The sequence below is a fragment of the Rhagoletis pomonella genome, unplaced genomic scaffold (assembly GCF_013731165.1).
Source record: "Rhagoletis pomonella isolate Grant_MI unplaced genomic scaffold, Rhpom_1.0 Rhpom_scaffold_00013, whole genome shotgun sequence".
In the NCBI taxonomy this organism is placed as follows: domain Eukaryota; kingdom Metazoa; phylum Arthropoda; class Insecta; order Diptera; family Tephritidae; genus Rhagoletis; species Rhagoletis pomonella.
In genome coordinates this window covers 7,662,800-7,680,230 of record NW_023458567.1, presented here as the reverse complement: position 1 = coordinate 7,680,230, position 17,431 = coordinate 7,662,800, and the positions used below count along the sequence as shown (strand labels likewise).

General features: G+C 35.8%; 1 protein-coding gene across 10 annotated transcripts in view; it reads right to left on the bottom strand.

The window, feature by feature from the left end:
• The window catches only part of LOC118748707 (uncharacterized protein CG43867), a 348,463-nt gene that overhangs the window by 325,514 nt on the left and 5,518 nt on the right, over window positions 1-17,431 (bottom strand). The window lies entirely within an intron of this gene.

The following is a 17,431-nucleotide window of genomic DNA, read 5'->3' as shown; positions in this document are numbered from 1 at the left end:
ATACTTCCCTTGCACTCATTGCAGCTTCAAGTTTTACACACTTTTAACAGCGCTGCATTCTAATTAGTATCACTTAACAAGCACAAATTGCTATGAATTTTATCATAATCATGCCATTGTCGGCATTATCTAAGTAGTAGGGGAGTGTTGTCAGCTTAATTTTGTTATTTCCTTTCATAATTCTTAGAATCGTGTTTTCCTGTAAAGTAGTTAAAATTAATTAAATTATCTAATTTATTACTTGTTGCAGTTATTTTTGATGGCTTCTCACTCACACACATACACACTCCTACCATTACGATTTCGTGGTCAATTAAAATTCCTGAAAGCGGGCAATTAAGATTTTATGTTCACTTGCTTTATTTGCGCGAATAAGGTCAGGGTCGGTTGAGGCGCGCGGCAAGTGAATGCGTTGTAGCGATTGGGGAATAGAAAATTGCTTTCGCAATTGCCTTTTGCCAGTACTAAATTTTTCTAGTTTGTTTACGTGTAAATCTCTTTTGTTTATACTTATGTATTTTTTATATCTTTCCATTGTTTAATCGATATTTATCGATTTTTTACCACTTACCCACAGTTGCCACTTGTTGGTGAGGCGCTATTTTCGTACACATGCGATTCAATTTTTCTACTCAAGTATAGCGGAGAAGCCGCACGCGTTTAAGTGTTACAACAAAAGCAAAAAAAAAACACTAAAGCAAGCAAACACATGCTGACGTCAGTGAAGAGAAATTGATTTGAAGAGCACTGAAGTGCTGCTATGATTGCAAAAATTTTTATTTTAGATTGAAGCATGGTAAAGGAATTCACCCAAAATTCAAGGTCCTTCACCAGTCATGCGTTAGCACTTCGAAAACGGCTTATTTTTATTTTCAAACAAATATTTATCAGCTAACCCATGCCGGTCAGAGGTGAGCTATTGAAATTAGACATCACATAAAATATTTGAAATTCTTTTGTTTATTTTTCTGTAGGCTAATTTGCATTTCAAAAGCAACAAACTCGTTCTGGCTAAATTATTTATGCTCACTCCACACTTTTCGTACACATGCGAGGTATGTATGAGCAAACATGAGCCATCACCATAGCAGTAACGCACAGCTGCAGTGCAGCCGGTGGTGGTGTCACAAAACTTCAAAAGCTGTTATATGCAAATTTTTCGCCACATTCTGCTATTCGACTGGCGGAAGAAGCAGCCAACAACCGGTGAATTCAATTTATTTAATTAGTTTTATGACAAATAAACAACAAAAAAAAAAAAAAATATTTAATCTTTGAAGTCGTGCCGTTTCCCACTTGATAAATTTTTGAATTTTGATTTTTGACATTGTGTACCATTAAAAAAAATGTTTGAGACATAATCTATTTGGCCAAAAATAGAAGTTCTTACTATTTTGTAATTCTTTCTTTATTTATGTAAAAATCATTTAAAAACTTCGCAATTTAAGAGTGGAAAAATGAAGTACAATTCTGAAAATATCTCATACATCTAAGGTCTATGTATTATTCATGAGTCTGTTGGGAATTTCAGACGTTTTAAAAATAAATAAAACTAGTTAATCCGCATGGCGTTTAAACGCCCAAATGCAATTTCAAAAATCTAAAAAATATTCCAAATGTTGAGTCAGAGTTATAAGCGACCCAAGTGCCATATTTCATCTATATCTGAGTAAAGAGAGGCCTCGCTTAGTACAGGTTTTTAATTTCATCAAATTTCAAACCACCCTATTGAGATAAAAAAGTTTTTAAGTAAAACTATAAAACTTTATCGCACATCTATAGGCTAAGGTGTTTGATTTGACCGCTAATTTTTGAAATTCGAAATAACGGTGCAAATTTAATGACTATCACAAAACATGCTTTCTAGTATATGCACATATATGTATATGTATGTACTTAGTTAGATCGATATGACTTTTCGAAAAGGTGGCCAGCCTAATCAAAGATCTTTGCAAACTAAAGCTTTCATAAATCTCCGTAAACCCTCCTAAACAAAGGTTAGAAATAGAGAGTTGTCAAACCCATGTTGATTAAAACCCACTCTTTAATCTCATTAAATAATTTAAATTTAACTGTCTAAGAAGGTGGCAACCCTCTTGAAATCCATCAAAAACACTCTAAATGTCCAAACGTAACATTTTTTAACACCTTTTTGTTTGACACCCATACTTTTATATTTTATATAATTTTTGTATTAGTTAATTAAATTAGACCTTTCAAACAGGTGGCAGCCCTCCTCAAAAATATTTTCAAGCTAAAACCTTGTTAGCTCTTCTTCTTCTGGCATTGCCAAACATATATGTTAGTGTTTGGCCGAGCTTCTCCTCCTATTTGTGGCGTGCGTCTTGATGCAGTCACACAAAGGGGATGGACCTGCACTTTTACACCGACTGCGAACGGCGATGGTATTTTTATGGGAAGCGGTTTTTTTTAATTGACTGATTAATTAAATTGAATTTGATTTTTTAAACATGTGGCAACCTCGCTTAATATAGTCTCTAAATAACGATGTTTCAAACCCCCTTAGAATGATACCCATATTTTAATAATGCATTTAACTTATTAAATAATTTTCATTTAACTTTTAACTTTTAAAAATATTTGCACCCTACTACCTTCTGAAACCCCTTTCGTTTGGCACTCAAATAATGATACATATTTATCATATTTAATTCCCTTGATTGAATTAAGTTAAATTAAGCAATAAGGATTTTCAAAACCATTTTGATTGATACGCCTTTTGTAATAAATGATTTATATTTCTAAATAATTTGTATGTAGTTTTTTAAAAGGTGGCACATTTTTTCAAAAAGTAAAACTTTATTGCATACCTGCAGTCGAAGCCTTTTAATTTAACACCTCATTTCGAAAATTCGAATGAACAGCGCGGATATGATGGCGTTGTTTATTAAATAGTTTGAATTTAATTGTTAAACAGGTGGCAACTCTTTTTGAAAAACTAAAACCAGTTTGCACATCTACAATCCCTTCGCGTATTATATATATAGATAATACTCGCATTTTAATGCGCGTTTAAACGCAATTTAGTAGTAGTAGGAATATATTGAGGTAAATTTCCTTCTCCAGAAATTTGTAAATAAAAGGATTTTTCTACAAGTATATATCATTGCCATGGAAACATTACCTACCTTTAAAACACACGATTTCAAACACCACCCCCAAGCTCTCTTGTTGCATACTTAGTTTAAGGCACTGACTGCTGTTATTAATTTAAAAACGTCTACATTCGTAAACTGTTCTACTTCTACTACACAGTTAAATTTTACGCTTTCGCTTATTTAGGGCCACTCCGACAATCGTTAAAAAAATCAATCTGTCGCCAAGAAAAAATATTTAAGAGTTATTCCACACATTTCCTTTGGATTGTGGGAACTACCCCACGACAAGTTTCAAAAAGACAATCAAAACTATTTAAAAAAAATATGAAAATATTACTCAAACAACGGCATACATTAGCTCTAATCCAATACTCTTGCAGGATGTTGCAGGAAAAATGGTGCCGTACTCCAAATTCCTCCAAAATCCTGTAAATGAGAGCGATTTTTGGGGTTGTGTTGAGAATGAAGTTGAAAGATTTTACCCAAACCTTTTCGTCTAGTAAAATCATGAAAAGTGTCAACCGATCACTGGTTGACGTTTTTACAGAAAAATACTTTTTTTGTTCCCGTACTTTTTGTGGTTAATCACTTTTTACTCTCATTTCAGAGAGTAATTTTGCTGTTTGAGATTTTTACAGGATTTTACACGAAAAGTATTGGATCAGAGCTATTATATTTTCCTCCATTCAATTCATCTTCAATATTCACTATTCACCCAAAGAGACTACTCCGCGACTAGTTTGAAAAAATCTTTTGCAAGTCATCAAAAAGTATTAACACTTTTTTTGCAATCATTTTCACTTGCATCTAAACAAAAATGTGCACCACTTGTCAAGTGTCAACGTGTCATTCACGCTCACACGCTGCTGACAACGCTAATTACTGTCCTACTGCGCCACACATAAAGCACCCCCCAAAGAAACGCTGCTCATTAGCGGGTGATGCAATCAACAAAAATAGAAAAACTAAAATAAACGCAAAGACACAAAAAAGAAAAACAAAAAAAGCAAAGAAAGCAAAAAATGTGTACTAATAATAATAATGTATTATAGTTTTAGATGTCATGCCCCCCATGCATTCATATGCATTCACATGTGGCAACAATATTTGCGTTTGTGGCTTGAACTTTGCACTTTTTAACTTACTTTTTTGAATTTGCTTACATTTTTCCCCCATTCACTGCTTTTGTGTGACACGCTCATGTATGAGTTGTTGATTTTTGTTTTTGTTTACACTTGACGCTTTCATATAGCTAAGTTGCGACAACAACACCACACAAAGGCATTTTCTATCTTCCCATATGCCTTAGTTGGTTAGTGAAAAAAAAAACTGCAAATGACGTGAGCATGTCAAGTGTGGAAGTGTATGTGTGTGTGTGTGTGCAACATTGTAAACATGCAACGTCGCGCCAACACTCGATGGCACAGCGGTCCCCCAATGCCAGTCGCATGTCTTCTTACAAGTTGTTGTTACTATTTGGTAGGCAAGTTTTTGTTGTTGCTGCTCTGTCTAGTACACGAGAATAGGCTGTTGTTTCTTTTGAAACGAAATTAGTGGTTTTTGTTTTTGTATCAATGTGCAGTGGTTGTTGTTGCTAGTTTGTGCCGTGTTGTTATTACATATGTAAAATATTAAACAAGCGCTTTAGTTGCCATTTTTCTATTGCAAATCTGTTGCAATAACAGCAACTGCACCATCACTACTACGAAATGCTGGTCTACACCCTCCTTTGCAGGCAACGTGTAAACAAGGCCTTATCCATGTACCCTTACACTCGCTCAAGCGACTATCGTATTGGTTTTTGTTACGCATTCCCACTCTTCATATTTTCTTGCTGCATTCTACACTCTACCCTCATTCCATACTCTTCCGACTGCTCTCTGAATTTTTCTGTATTTATGCCTTTACCGCGCACACGACAACCACTTCCTCAACCACTGTAACCTCTTGAGTGCTTATTTCCTCCTTTTCTCCCACTCATTCTCCCTGTCCAACCACTATACCCACTAAACATAGCAACACCGCCAATTTTCCTTGCCTTGCCTTCCTTAACCCACTCTGTCAGGCATCTTCAGCATCTTTGCTTCCCCACCCGCCCCACATTCGTCGTGCCGATCTGATGCCTGCTATCGGCGCCACCATAGTCTTCACCTTTCCTGTTACTATGTTTCTACTTTTCTTCATCTTCCTCCACACGTGACATATGACCGTCACACCAGCGTCGTCACCATACTCCTGTTACTATGTTTCTACTTTTCTTCATCTTCCTCCACACGTGACATGTGACCGTCACACCAGCGTCGTCACCATACCTCGCACCATCGTCATCAGCCACAACGCCTCTGTGCACTGGCTTGTCTCGCAGGCACTCAAAAGTCCCAACTGCCAGCTGTTTGCACGCCTTGATTTAACTTGACTTTAGCGTCGTTTGGCCGCCCAACGTCTTGGCTTTGTGGTGTATCCGCTTGTTGTCTGTCTGATTACGCTCTCGCCAAATGGTGCACATTTTTCTACCAGCATTGCCTTTGTGTGGTTCATAGCATTAGTGACTATTGCTTCTATTTGTTGTTGTTGTTAATGCTGTAGTTGTTGCCGTTAACCCGCCGCTTCGTTCTGTGACCTCATGCCCTTTTGCGGTATTGCTTTGTTCTAGTAGTTACCTCCTCTTCCCACCAGCAGTCAGTTTCGCACTGCAACAGCAAAATAACTTTTTAATGATTTTATCTATTTCCCCGGCTGCATTTTCTACGTTGCCCCTTCCCCCTTCTCTGCGTGTTCTATTTCTGTTTGTTTCTGTCTAGTTTTTTCTTTTTATTTCTCTTATTCTTTATTGTTGTTGTTTGCACTTAAGAAACTTACTTGGCGAAACTTTTGTGCTTGTAGTTATATGTAAGTCGCACTGACTTTTTGCGCTGCAGTGCAACGAATGCTATCAGAGTTCTAAGGTGACGATAGAGAGTTGCCTAAGATGGGGACAAAGGTCACGGCTGCAGTAACATCAGTTGGTTCTATATTCCGAAGGTGTTAGCGGCTAAAAACATTTGCCAATTAGAGCAAACCTTTTCTCAAGAAGTCAGAAGTCTATACAAATGGGTTCAGCCCAATTTGGGTCTTCGTATCCGGCTACATAAGCTTTCCCTTAGATTAGAGTATCGTAAAAGAATTATCATCGCACTTGACTACCCCGGAGCTCTTAGAAACAAGAAACATTCATTAAGCAAGATTTAGTGAGCTACCTTTCTAACCTACATTCAGCTTAGTCTGTCGTTCTCCACTTAAGGTAATTTTTGTATATTTTTTTAACATTATCAGTGCGCCTAACTGTCTTGGAGAAATTGAGAAGGAATGGTGGGAACCAGACGCGCTTAGTCATCAATCCTTTCATCGATATTATTACCTCAAAAAAATATTTCGAAGGCTGCAAGCTCGCTGCTAGTCCAATTCCAGTCGGTTTTTGACTGACCGTAGTATTTTCCAACACATCCTAACTAGTTGGGAACTTCAAACGTCCCAACTTCGCATTCGTCGCTATGAAATCTAATTCACTGGATTATTATACGTCTATCCAACATAAATCAGAAGAACGCAGTATTTCCATTGAGCACAGTAGTCTGGAAAGCTCCAATTCTGAGCCCACCTACCCCTTTCCGAATTTACATCGGCTTAGCTGCAGAAGACACTAAACCTACTAAGTAATGGGATGCAGAGGAACCACAAATAAATGTTTCAACGTCTAAAGAGACTAATAGAGGTGACTTTTGTATTCAGCGACCTTTCTAGACATCCGGCTTTCAAAGAGCTAATCTTGGTTGTTTAGCTGATCCGGTGAAAATGTGAAGGCCAAAAACAGTTCCAGATTTTCATGTTTGGCTGTACTTCGCGTCTGACGTCAGTTCTCTTTTTTAGGTATGAAAATGAGCGACTTTCTCTGTGCGTGATTGAATCTAGGTATTTTTAGCCTAATATTTAAGAGGGTCATTCTCTAAGCCTCTCTTGTACGTTTGCCTGATTTTTTTACTTTGTTATACTCCAATAACCGGCATATTTAAATATACGCTTTTTTGTTATACTCACATCCTTAGCTCTGTAATTTAAATGTTTAAATTGCTCGAGAGCGTGTGGCTGCCGTTCAGTATAACCTTGCAGCCTGTGTGAGGGATAATATAGATTGGGTGATTTGCTCGGACATAAGTCTACAGAGATCTATTTCAGTGGTCAGGGAAGGCTTTTTTTGTCCCCATACGTTCCTAAATATTCCCAGTTGAAGTCTACGTAGGTGATACGTTCTTACTCCTATCCCAGTATGCCCTTAAACCACACCGACCTTTTGAGTGAATGTCTTAGTTATCTCAGACATTACTCTTTGATGAGTATTTTAAAACGACCTGTGAGCTCGGACCCAAAGCTCTGATTAAATCCTTCTATGTAGAAATCCAAACGCTTATTCTATCTTCAGTTCAGTCTGGGAATTAAAAACGAAAAGGTGGTTATGGGCGAAGGAAAGTTCGAAGAGCATGTTAAAATAAGTTTTGTGTTTCATGATCTTTTGGACTTACTAAGAAGAGAATATGGGTCTTTGGTCAATGTTGACCGCCGGAAAAATGAAAAGGGGTCAATTGTTATTAAACAAATTTTCCACTACTTGAATTTTAGGTAGCAGATATTACTTTAAGCAACTATAAGCTTTTGCACACTGATTGCCAGGAGGCAAAGAGGATTTCTACTCTAAAAAAGGAAAGTGTCTGCACGTTAAAAAAAAACCCGCTAGCCACTTGGGACCACTACATAACAACGAAAACAACCGCATGTTTACTTCAACAGCCACTCGTCCGCATACAAAAAGACTTCCCCAGCTAGACGCGGCAGATCCACATCGAAGAGCAAAGCAAAAACAAGTGAAACAACAGGCGTTACAGCATCAAAAGACGCTCAGTCTTTACAAATGCAACGCCAGTGTTGTACATTTAATTAATTATTAATGCAAGATGCTGATACGTGCTGCAACAGCGACAGCAAAAGCAACAACAGCAGCGGCAATGTAGCAAAAGAGGACAAAAAATTAAAAACAAAAAAGTTCATTCACAAAACATAGCAAAAAAAGAATAAGAACCGCAATAACGGCGCATAAACACGACAGACAGACAGAGAAACGGCCACGACATGCGACGATTTACGATGCAACAACTTACAAAAGCAACAAACAGCGGCTATACCGTTGAAGGTATTTCGATGTAAGAAGTCGAGGTCGCCACGTAGTGGATGGAGTTTTGATGGCGGGTTATATTAGGTGGTGATGATGATGAGCGCATACACTTGCACACACACGTACATATACAATCAGTGCCTTTATTGCTGGTACTGAGCATTTCATGTTTTCGTGTAGTCATCAAGTGTTGGGCGGTCGTCGTCGTCGTTACGTTTTAAAGGTGTTCATTTTTATTGTGAATCATTTTTTGCATAATTGATTAAATGACCGCCTATGTACATATATAACGGTTGAAACGGTAAATTGGTTAACTTTGCTTTAACGCTGAAGGCGGAGAGCTGCTTTGCTAGTAAAGGCAAACACGTGCCAGAGGAATGCGACAAACATTGTGTCAGAGGAGGAAGCATCTAATGCGAATGCTGTAGCAGGGTAATCGAGGAAAATATGTACATACCAGCAATGGTAGACTTTTCTTTCGATTTTATAGCACACGTGTCTTAGCTGTCTGAGCGGAAAAACAAAAGATTTGGAATACATAGACGCATTTATTTTAAAAATTCACTTAGCAATCACTGGTCGATATTAACTTGATAATCGAGGTTTATAAAATATGCAAACACTTTTAAGTCGCTGCGTCATAAGAAACCATACATATGTATGCTGGGGAGATGCCTAACCGGAACTAAAGACATTTTTCAATTTAAGATTCGAGTCTTTAAAATAACAAGTAATATTTAGCAAAAAAAAAACCGACTTCAACTCTCATATAAAAAATATATATATATATATATATATCTCATGATCCACTGATCGGATCTTAACCAGATTAGTATGGGACCACCTCTGAGACACTACCTTTCCGATGCAAAAAGAAAATCGGTTGACGTGGTCCAAAGTTATGCGGTAACATGCATAAAAAAAAATAAATTAAATAAATTAAAATAAAAAAAATTAAAAAAATATTCCGACGAACTGATAACCTCCTCCTTTTTAGGAAGTCGGTTAAAAATTACTAAAATTTACTTAGGTTATTTGATCATTTATTTACTCCATAAAAAGCTCGAAAATAAATAGATGATATATTCACTTGAAAATTAATTTTAATAAGCAAAGGATATGTTCTAAGAGCCTAGAATATCACTCTACAATAGAGAAATTTAGTCAACCGATAATGTTTTTAATTTCTCATTCCTTTTCCTATATAATGCTTCTCAGAAATTAAATCTCAAAAAATTTACTGCGAAACCACTTCGTCGTTATACCTTCTGTTGAAAATTAAAAATTTTGAAAATTTTTGGGAAATTTTTGGGAAATTTTCAAATTACTTTGGTTTTGTTAAATTATCTTAAAAGGGAGCCAAATCATCATGAGAAATGTATTTCTATGAAAGTTGTCAAAAGGGAATTTTTTGTTCTTGTCTTATTTTGTGCTTTTTAACTAACTCATTGATCAAATTTTCATGAGAGTAGTTGTAGTGTTAAATTCGTAAGGAAAGCGCGAGACCCCACATCTCTCGAGAGTTGTAAAACGCTGGGTCTCTAAAAAAAATTATAAAAGTGCATACAACTATTATCTGATATTTATACTTATTCTCCAGTAGATCATTGACGACAACGTATTAAATGAGAGTAAGTACTCCTCAAAAACCTTTACAGCAGAGTGTAAAAAATACCAATCCGCAATCGAACTTGGGTTCTTGTATCAATCAGACTACTAAGGGTTTTAACAGAAAAACTGATTGACTGTTTGGCCTTAAATTCCAGTAGAAGATTTTCGAAGCATCACCCGACTAAAAGATTCTCAAGATATCACAAAAAAGCTTCTTTCTATGCAATTTACAGATCTTTTTTAGTTTTCTTGACAGAAATGTTTGTCCAGCACGCCTCGGCAAAAGTCTGGAGCCTTGCAGTAAAACATGCCGGGCATAATTGGGGTTTCGCAGTACGCTAAAAAACATAACCTATCCTGGACATATTCCCGCAATTAATGAGGTTTAATTTTCCTGCTAGGCGAATAACCTATTTCACCTCAATTTTTAGAGAAAAACAAAAACCTGGAAAAGGATCAAAGATCCCGGCTTTCACTGAGCACTTCCAAAAAAAAATCCTGTGGCTTCACGTAGAATTTTGAATTAATTTTTACTCAATCGATTAGCGATACAATATTGGGAGTAGTATTTTGAAAAACCGAACTTTTTCTTCCTAGAAACTATAAATATCCTTTTTAAAACCCCTATATTTCGTTACTTCAAAAAAGTTTTGTTTTTAAATTTAATTCACCATTAACTTTCCACATTACTTTGCACAACCAATAAATCTCTTCTTACATAACAAAATTTCTAGTTTTCTGAATAAATATTTGCATAGTAAACCCTTTGCTTTTAGCAAACAAATGGTACCACTTAAATGCCAAGCTCCATTGACCACTGACAATGGCTGAGAAAAAAAACTGCAAAAAATGTGTGTGTCCCTTTTTGTGTTACAACAAAAAAAGCAACAAACATTAAATATATTTATTGTGTTGCCACGCCATTTGTATGCAAAATACGAGTAGAATATTTGCACGATACAATATAAGTAATACCAGAAAATGCAGTAAATGCAATACTGGAAGTACACAAAACTAAATACAGAAAGTGCCATTACATTTAAATAAACCCATTCGAGTTAGTGTACGAGTGTGTGTTTTTGTACATATATGTTTATTTTAAGCAACATCCTGTTAAGAGTAAATTTAAATTTGTGCCATGACAAAAACATATGCCAAGAAAAACCCCAAACACGTCAAAAGCAGAGCTGAGCGCCAACATAGCAAGGCAAAACATTTTCAGGCGTGTAAGCTATGGAAAAGTATTAGTTTTTAAATATTTCTGTTTTTGCAAGCAAGCTTTTGAAATTGTTAAGCTCGGAACACTTTGACGACTGCAAGCGACAAGCAGCATCTGTCAAATTTTAAATGCACACGTTCTTACGGACACAATTATTTTGACGACAGCACGACATCTTGGCTGCAGGACTGCAATTGTCGACGTCGCCAAATTAAATCTATTTCTAATTTTGCCGGCGACAATGAGTAGATGTAGTGCTGCAAAATTAAATTGTCGCAAAACTAATCACATATTCTTGATTGTTCATGTTTTTCTTATTTACTTAAATAAAAATACACAATTTGTGAAATAAATATACCAAAATGTCAAACTTTAAAATCAGCTGTTTGCTATGTCGCTGAGGTCTTCAAAATGTTTAAGAAGCTGGCTTCAAGGCGACATTTGTCGACAAAATGATGTCGCTGTCGTTACGTCGTGAAGTTGCAGTCGTCAAAGTGTTCCGAGCTTAATGCTGCAACGGTTGTCTGTCCCGTCTGCCGATACCTACATATAGGCAATTTTAACTGAGCAAATGCGAAGAGGGTGACCCATATAAAGTTTTAAGTATGAAATATTTTAAAATTGGCCAGTGTAAAATTTGCCACGATATTTAGTAAATTCGATTATTAAGTATATAGTAGCGGGATATGATCTTTCTTTATTTAATTTTTGCCATAGTATGCAATTTTGTCCCAGTTTTATAACCGTTTTTAAACTTACATTTCCGAAAGCATTTCTTATTGAAGAAATATGCAAAATTTTAAATTTTCCCACACGGGTAATTTTTAATTAAGCTTAGCTTTAGTTAAGCAGCATGCCACCGCGTTAAACCAATGCAAGAAATGTATTTAGAGCGAATTTCCCAAAAAGGAAATTTTTATATTTTTTCAAATTGAGTGGTATTTGAGTTATACAAAATGAAACTAATGTCTAAATGAATTTTGAGTTTGACTGAAAGTTAAATTTTCAAAGCACAATTTAAAGCACTGACCAAGGCAACATCTGCTTCGGAGACGGCATAAAAGTGAAGATGTACAAAAAGGCTTAGTGAAATATTCGTATCTTGTTTACTTAATAAAACTTCCTTGTTCTTGTTTACTTAAAAAATATGTATCAACAAAACAAAGTACATAAAATAAGACGAAATCCATAAAATATAAATAAATACGAATTACATTGTATGTATGTATATAAAGATTTTTTCTCATTTTAACTGCTTTCTTTTCTTAATTTTTAGCAAAATATACTTCCTGAAAGCAATTTAGTTAAGAAAAAAACTGCTTCAAGAATTTCCCAAGTTGGTATTTTTATGGGAAATGTTTGGTTTATCTCAATTTGGGTTGGTTTTACTACAGCGGCGTCAAATCTAACATAAACTCAAATTCAAGCGAATGTCCCAAAAGGGAAATTTTTATTTATATTCGATTCTATACGTATTTTTCAAAATTTTAAGTATATAGAATCATATGACTGTAAAACTATACCACCGGCGAATTTTTATGAAGGAAATTTTTTATTTTTTATATATTGGCTTTACATAAGACCGTATTGAATTGAATAAGATTTTATTTTTTTGATTATGTGGTATTTTATTTTACATTTACAAGGAAATCTTGACTGAATCACCCTCAATATGTTTATGCCATGCCTTTATGTGCATACACACTTTCTGAGTGGGTGTTTATTTTGGTTTTTCGCATTTCGGCCAAGTTTATTGCCTGCCATATGCAATTGCAATATATTTTCACAACGACTGCAACAATGTAAGCAACAAAAACCCAAAACAAAACGATAGCAAAGCAAGCCTACAAAAACAACACAGCACGCCAGACTAAATGCATGGAATGTGGGTGCAGCAACAAACGAAAGACAAAAAAAAAACAAATATTTGCCAACCAGTGCACTAAAGAGATTATCAAAGTCCGTTGGTTTCAGACTAGAAGAATTTGAAATGCGGCGAGAGCGTGTGCCCCACGCGACAGAGAGAAAAAGATAGGGAAAGAGAAGAGTTAGCCGGCTGGCAATGTCTTACAAATAATGGCAATAATGAAAAACAGTTAAAATGGGTGTTGACGTTGCAAGTAACGGCGAAGCAGCAAGGAAGTAGCGGACAAAGTTGTAAGAACCCAGACAGACCAAAAGGAGTTTTTCTAGGCACAACAAAAGTAAAAAAGGAGCGAGAAACAAGCGACGCGACCGGAAGTGCCGGCAAATTCCCAAATGTAGGTATTTATATAACAGTGGCGATAAGCGTTGGAGTCTTGTTATGCCAAATGCAAATAATTGCAATGCCAACAACAATAAACATCAGAAGACAACAACAAGATTGAATAATCGTAGGTATGTACATATGTATGTATGCATGTAGTCATGGTAACAGGAAAGGGCAAGCACAGCCAAACAACGACAATGGCGGGCGTTTTCAAGGTTGATTTTACTTGCTAGGAAATAGCGCAGACATTCAAGTTGTTGTTTTGAGGGAGAGGCTAGTTTTTCGAGATAAGGCATTACAAGGACAATTACCCGGCAGCTAGCTTTGATAGTGAGATTTCGGGTGTAAAATTTGCAAAAAAAAAAAACGAGAACAGTGGTAAATAAAAATTTATCAGAATTTAAGAGAATTTTATTCATTTAAAACACATGAAATTTCCATACTTACATGTGCAGATGCTTCTAAAAAAGATTAACGAGCAAAAGTTTTTTTTTTTTTTGAAAATTGTTAAAAGTAAAAGAAAAAGATTTGATATAAAAAAAATGGTCTAATTTTGCTCATGACCTTCAAATATATTGCCAAAAAGCATAAAAAAACATGTGTAAATTTTTTATACGAACTACTGGAGTTTTACTTTTTTATTTTTATTGTTTTGGAAATTCTAAATTTTTTTAAGAACCTATATATTTACATCATTTAATATTCATAAAAAATTGTATAAAAAGAACATCTAATAAAAAAATATGTAAAATAAAATAAAAGTAAATGCTTTTTTTCAAAATATTTAAAATTTTGCAAAACCGAATTCTAAATTTTCTTAGGCATCGATGAACCTAAATACTTTAATATTCATAAAAAATCACAACAATTAGCAAAAAATTAAATAACATAAAATGAAATAAAATATAATACAATAAAATATATGAAAACAAAATTAAAATACATACTTTATTTTGAACTTGGCAAATTCTAAAGCAACCGAAAAATATTTTTTATTAATCACTAATTTTTTAATAAAATTCTATTGGGGAAAACTTAAGGTTAAATTTTTTTTATTTCTTGGGGCAAATTTTACATGCCAAATACTTTTAAATACAAAATTTGTAAATTAATGTTTATAAAAATTTTATTTTTCTTATTTCAGGCGTATTTATAATTTCAACATCATTTGATATAAAAAAAAAAATTAATTTTAAGTTAAACACATTTGAAATCCGTGAAGACATAAAATTTAAATGCTTTTTTGAATTTCTATACATTTATTTTCCTCGAAAGAAATTTTTCAATAAAAACAAGTAAACTAAAATCACTCAAAAAATTAGAACATTTTTAAAATTAAAATGATTTTTTCTTATCTTCCTCCTCTGCTTTGTTACGTCAACTCCCATGGCTTACCATTTGAAAATAATTAACTAAATCGACAAATTTTAAACACCTCAGCAACTCGGCAGCGTCCCAAAGCGATGCAAAATTGTTGACTAAGCAACATCACCGTTATTGTCAACATTATTTACATTACCCTAATATATAAAAAACAAAAAAAAACTCCACAAAAAGCAGCCAAAAGGCAGCAAAAAACAAATCGCTGCGAAAAACGATAGGCCAATAGTGAAAGGGTGGCAACATTCGCACCATTTCCAGCCAACATTTGAGTAAAACTTTGACTCAGCGACGGAGCAGCATTAGCATGAATTCCAGTTGTAACGGTAAAGAAAACAAAAAATAGAAGCAAAGCTCGAAGAAGCCAGCAGACAGGGCAAGGCACCGCCGCATCGAACGGCTGGTAAAGGCAGAGCCAACCAGCCACTGAGACTAGGCGGCCTAACGTTTGGCAAAGCAATAAAGTGACAACAGCAGCTACAAGTCCACTGAAGTTGGCACAGAGACAGTACTGACAATTCCCGCAAGAAAAATCAATGGCAGTGACAACGCCGAATGGGCGGATGGATGAACGGACGGACGCACGCATGGATGTATGACGTTGTTTGCAGGCAGGCAGCCATCTAGGCAGGCAAGCAGGCAGATGAAAACACTGTTGATGCTCGCTTTCCTTTTGCCTTTGCCAAGTTTTTGTTTTTGTGTGCGTTTTTTTCTTTTCATTTCTTTTATCTGTACACACAATTTTCTTTTTTTTCACTTTTATTCCTTTTATAGTTTACCTTTCTGCTTTTCATCTTTACGCTTTTTTTCAAGTTTCATTCTCTGCACTTGTCAATCATTTGTTTCTATTATTCCATTGTTTGTGCTCTTTCGCCCGAACTGTAATGTAAGTGACACACTTTTTACTACCTTCTGAACAGTTTTTAGTGAATGCGACTATATTGCCGAAGGGGAGAAAGATAATGAGAATCGACGGCACAAAGTACCTTAGTAGATTTTTTTATCTATTGGCAAACATCCGTAAAAAAATATGTGTCAAAATGTGTGTCTGCTAGGAATTATGATAGTAGAAACTTAAGGTAGTTGTAAAGTAAACGTTGAGAAAAAGGAGGACCTGGCAGACATAGTGGTTGCGATGGCTAGGTTATTATTTTTCAGGACCTTGGCTAATCACGTGAAACCCCATAGTCTTATTCCTTCTGATGTCTGTTTGTGGAAGCAGAAAAGTCCAAGAGATAATTGTTAACTTTTGAGCACAGGTCATTAATCTGTGAATGTTCGACTCATCCATCTTCTGCCCCCTCCAACTACTGCCTCTCATCCATTTATCCTTAGAGTGGATGTGAGTGAAAAAAGCTCTTTGGTGCCAGTCTGGCTGCACAGTGATTCGTCTTAACACTTCCGCTGGCTCGATCTCTTCCAGTAAAATTGTACGGCGCGTAGTATCGAAAGCCTTCAATAAGTTTAACATCCTTAGGACCTTTCACTCTCAACCGCGACAACGATTAAAGCCGCCAGATTCATGGGTGTTTCTAGTGGTATTTACAGGGTTCAAATGGTCCGCGAGCAATAAGGGAGTAGCAATCCCTTACGTCTTCACTGCTGAGGAAAAATGGGTGATTGGATGATAAGGCCTGTCTTTCTTAGGAAGGTTTTCCAGGTTTCGATAGCAAGACAACTCTGCCAGACTTCTGCATGTCACAAATGCTGAAATGGCACATTTACAAATTGAAGACCTTGGTGAGTTTGGCTGTCCCAATTGGACGTCAAAGTTTCAGTATTAGCATACATTTTCCATAGTAATCAATGGCTTTTGCCTTCCCTAAATAAGCAGCGCATCCGTTTTTGACAGTTTGGTCTGGTTTGGTTTTGACAATTGGGCCTGTCCAGGGCTGAATTTGCAGGAGTTCAGAACCACTTGCAACGCTTTTGTCAATTTCCCAACATAGGATCTGCGATACAGGGATTCCTGCGATTCTCCAGGCGTAAGTAGTCACGCTCGTTTCCCAGTAAGTCCTTTAGTGCGGAAAAGGTCTTAAAAGCGCTCTCGGTAAGTTTTACGAAGCCAAGAAATCAATTTTGGTAAAAGTATTTTTTTAATTATGTGGTCTGCTGCAAGTACTGGTTGGAACGTCGTTATTTCATATCAGAATATCGAAACGTCTTCTCGACATCGCTGGAATGGATATCTTCTCTTTCGTATTCCTGCTGACAACATTGCCCACAGGGATCCTTTTCGATTGCTGATTCCTTCGTAAAGCGTACTGATCTTGGTGAGATTTTTTTAAAGATCATTCGGATCCATTGCATTTCAAACAATTTCTATATAATATTATTATTATTTTTATTTTTTTTAATCAAGTTTGCTGAAAGAGATAGAATCAACGTCTACATCACGGTAATGCGGTGGTGAGTTGTTGTTAACACGCTGATCCCATAAGATAGATCGTGTCAGCTGACACGTTCTCCATTTTTACGTCCGTGTGTAACTGCGCTTTCCTCTAGTCACTCGAACCTAAGGCTATTAATCAAATTAAGCACTTTTGAAGGTGTCATGTTCCAGACTCTGGATGGAGATGATAATCGCTCTGCAAGGTGTACTGTTAAGTATAAATATATATACATAGTATGGCAACGCTGAGAATTGT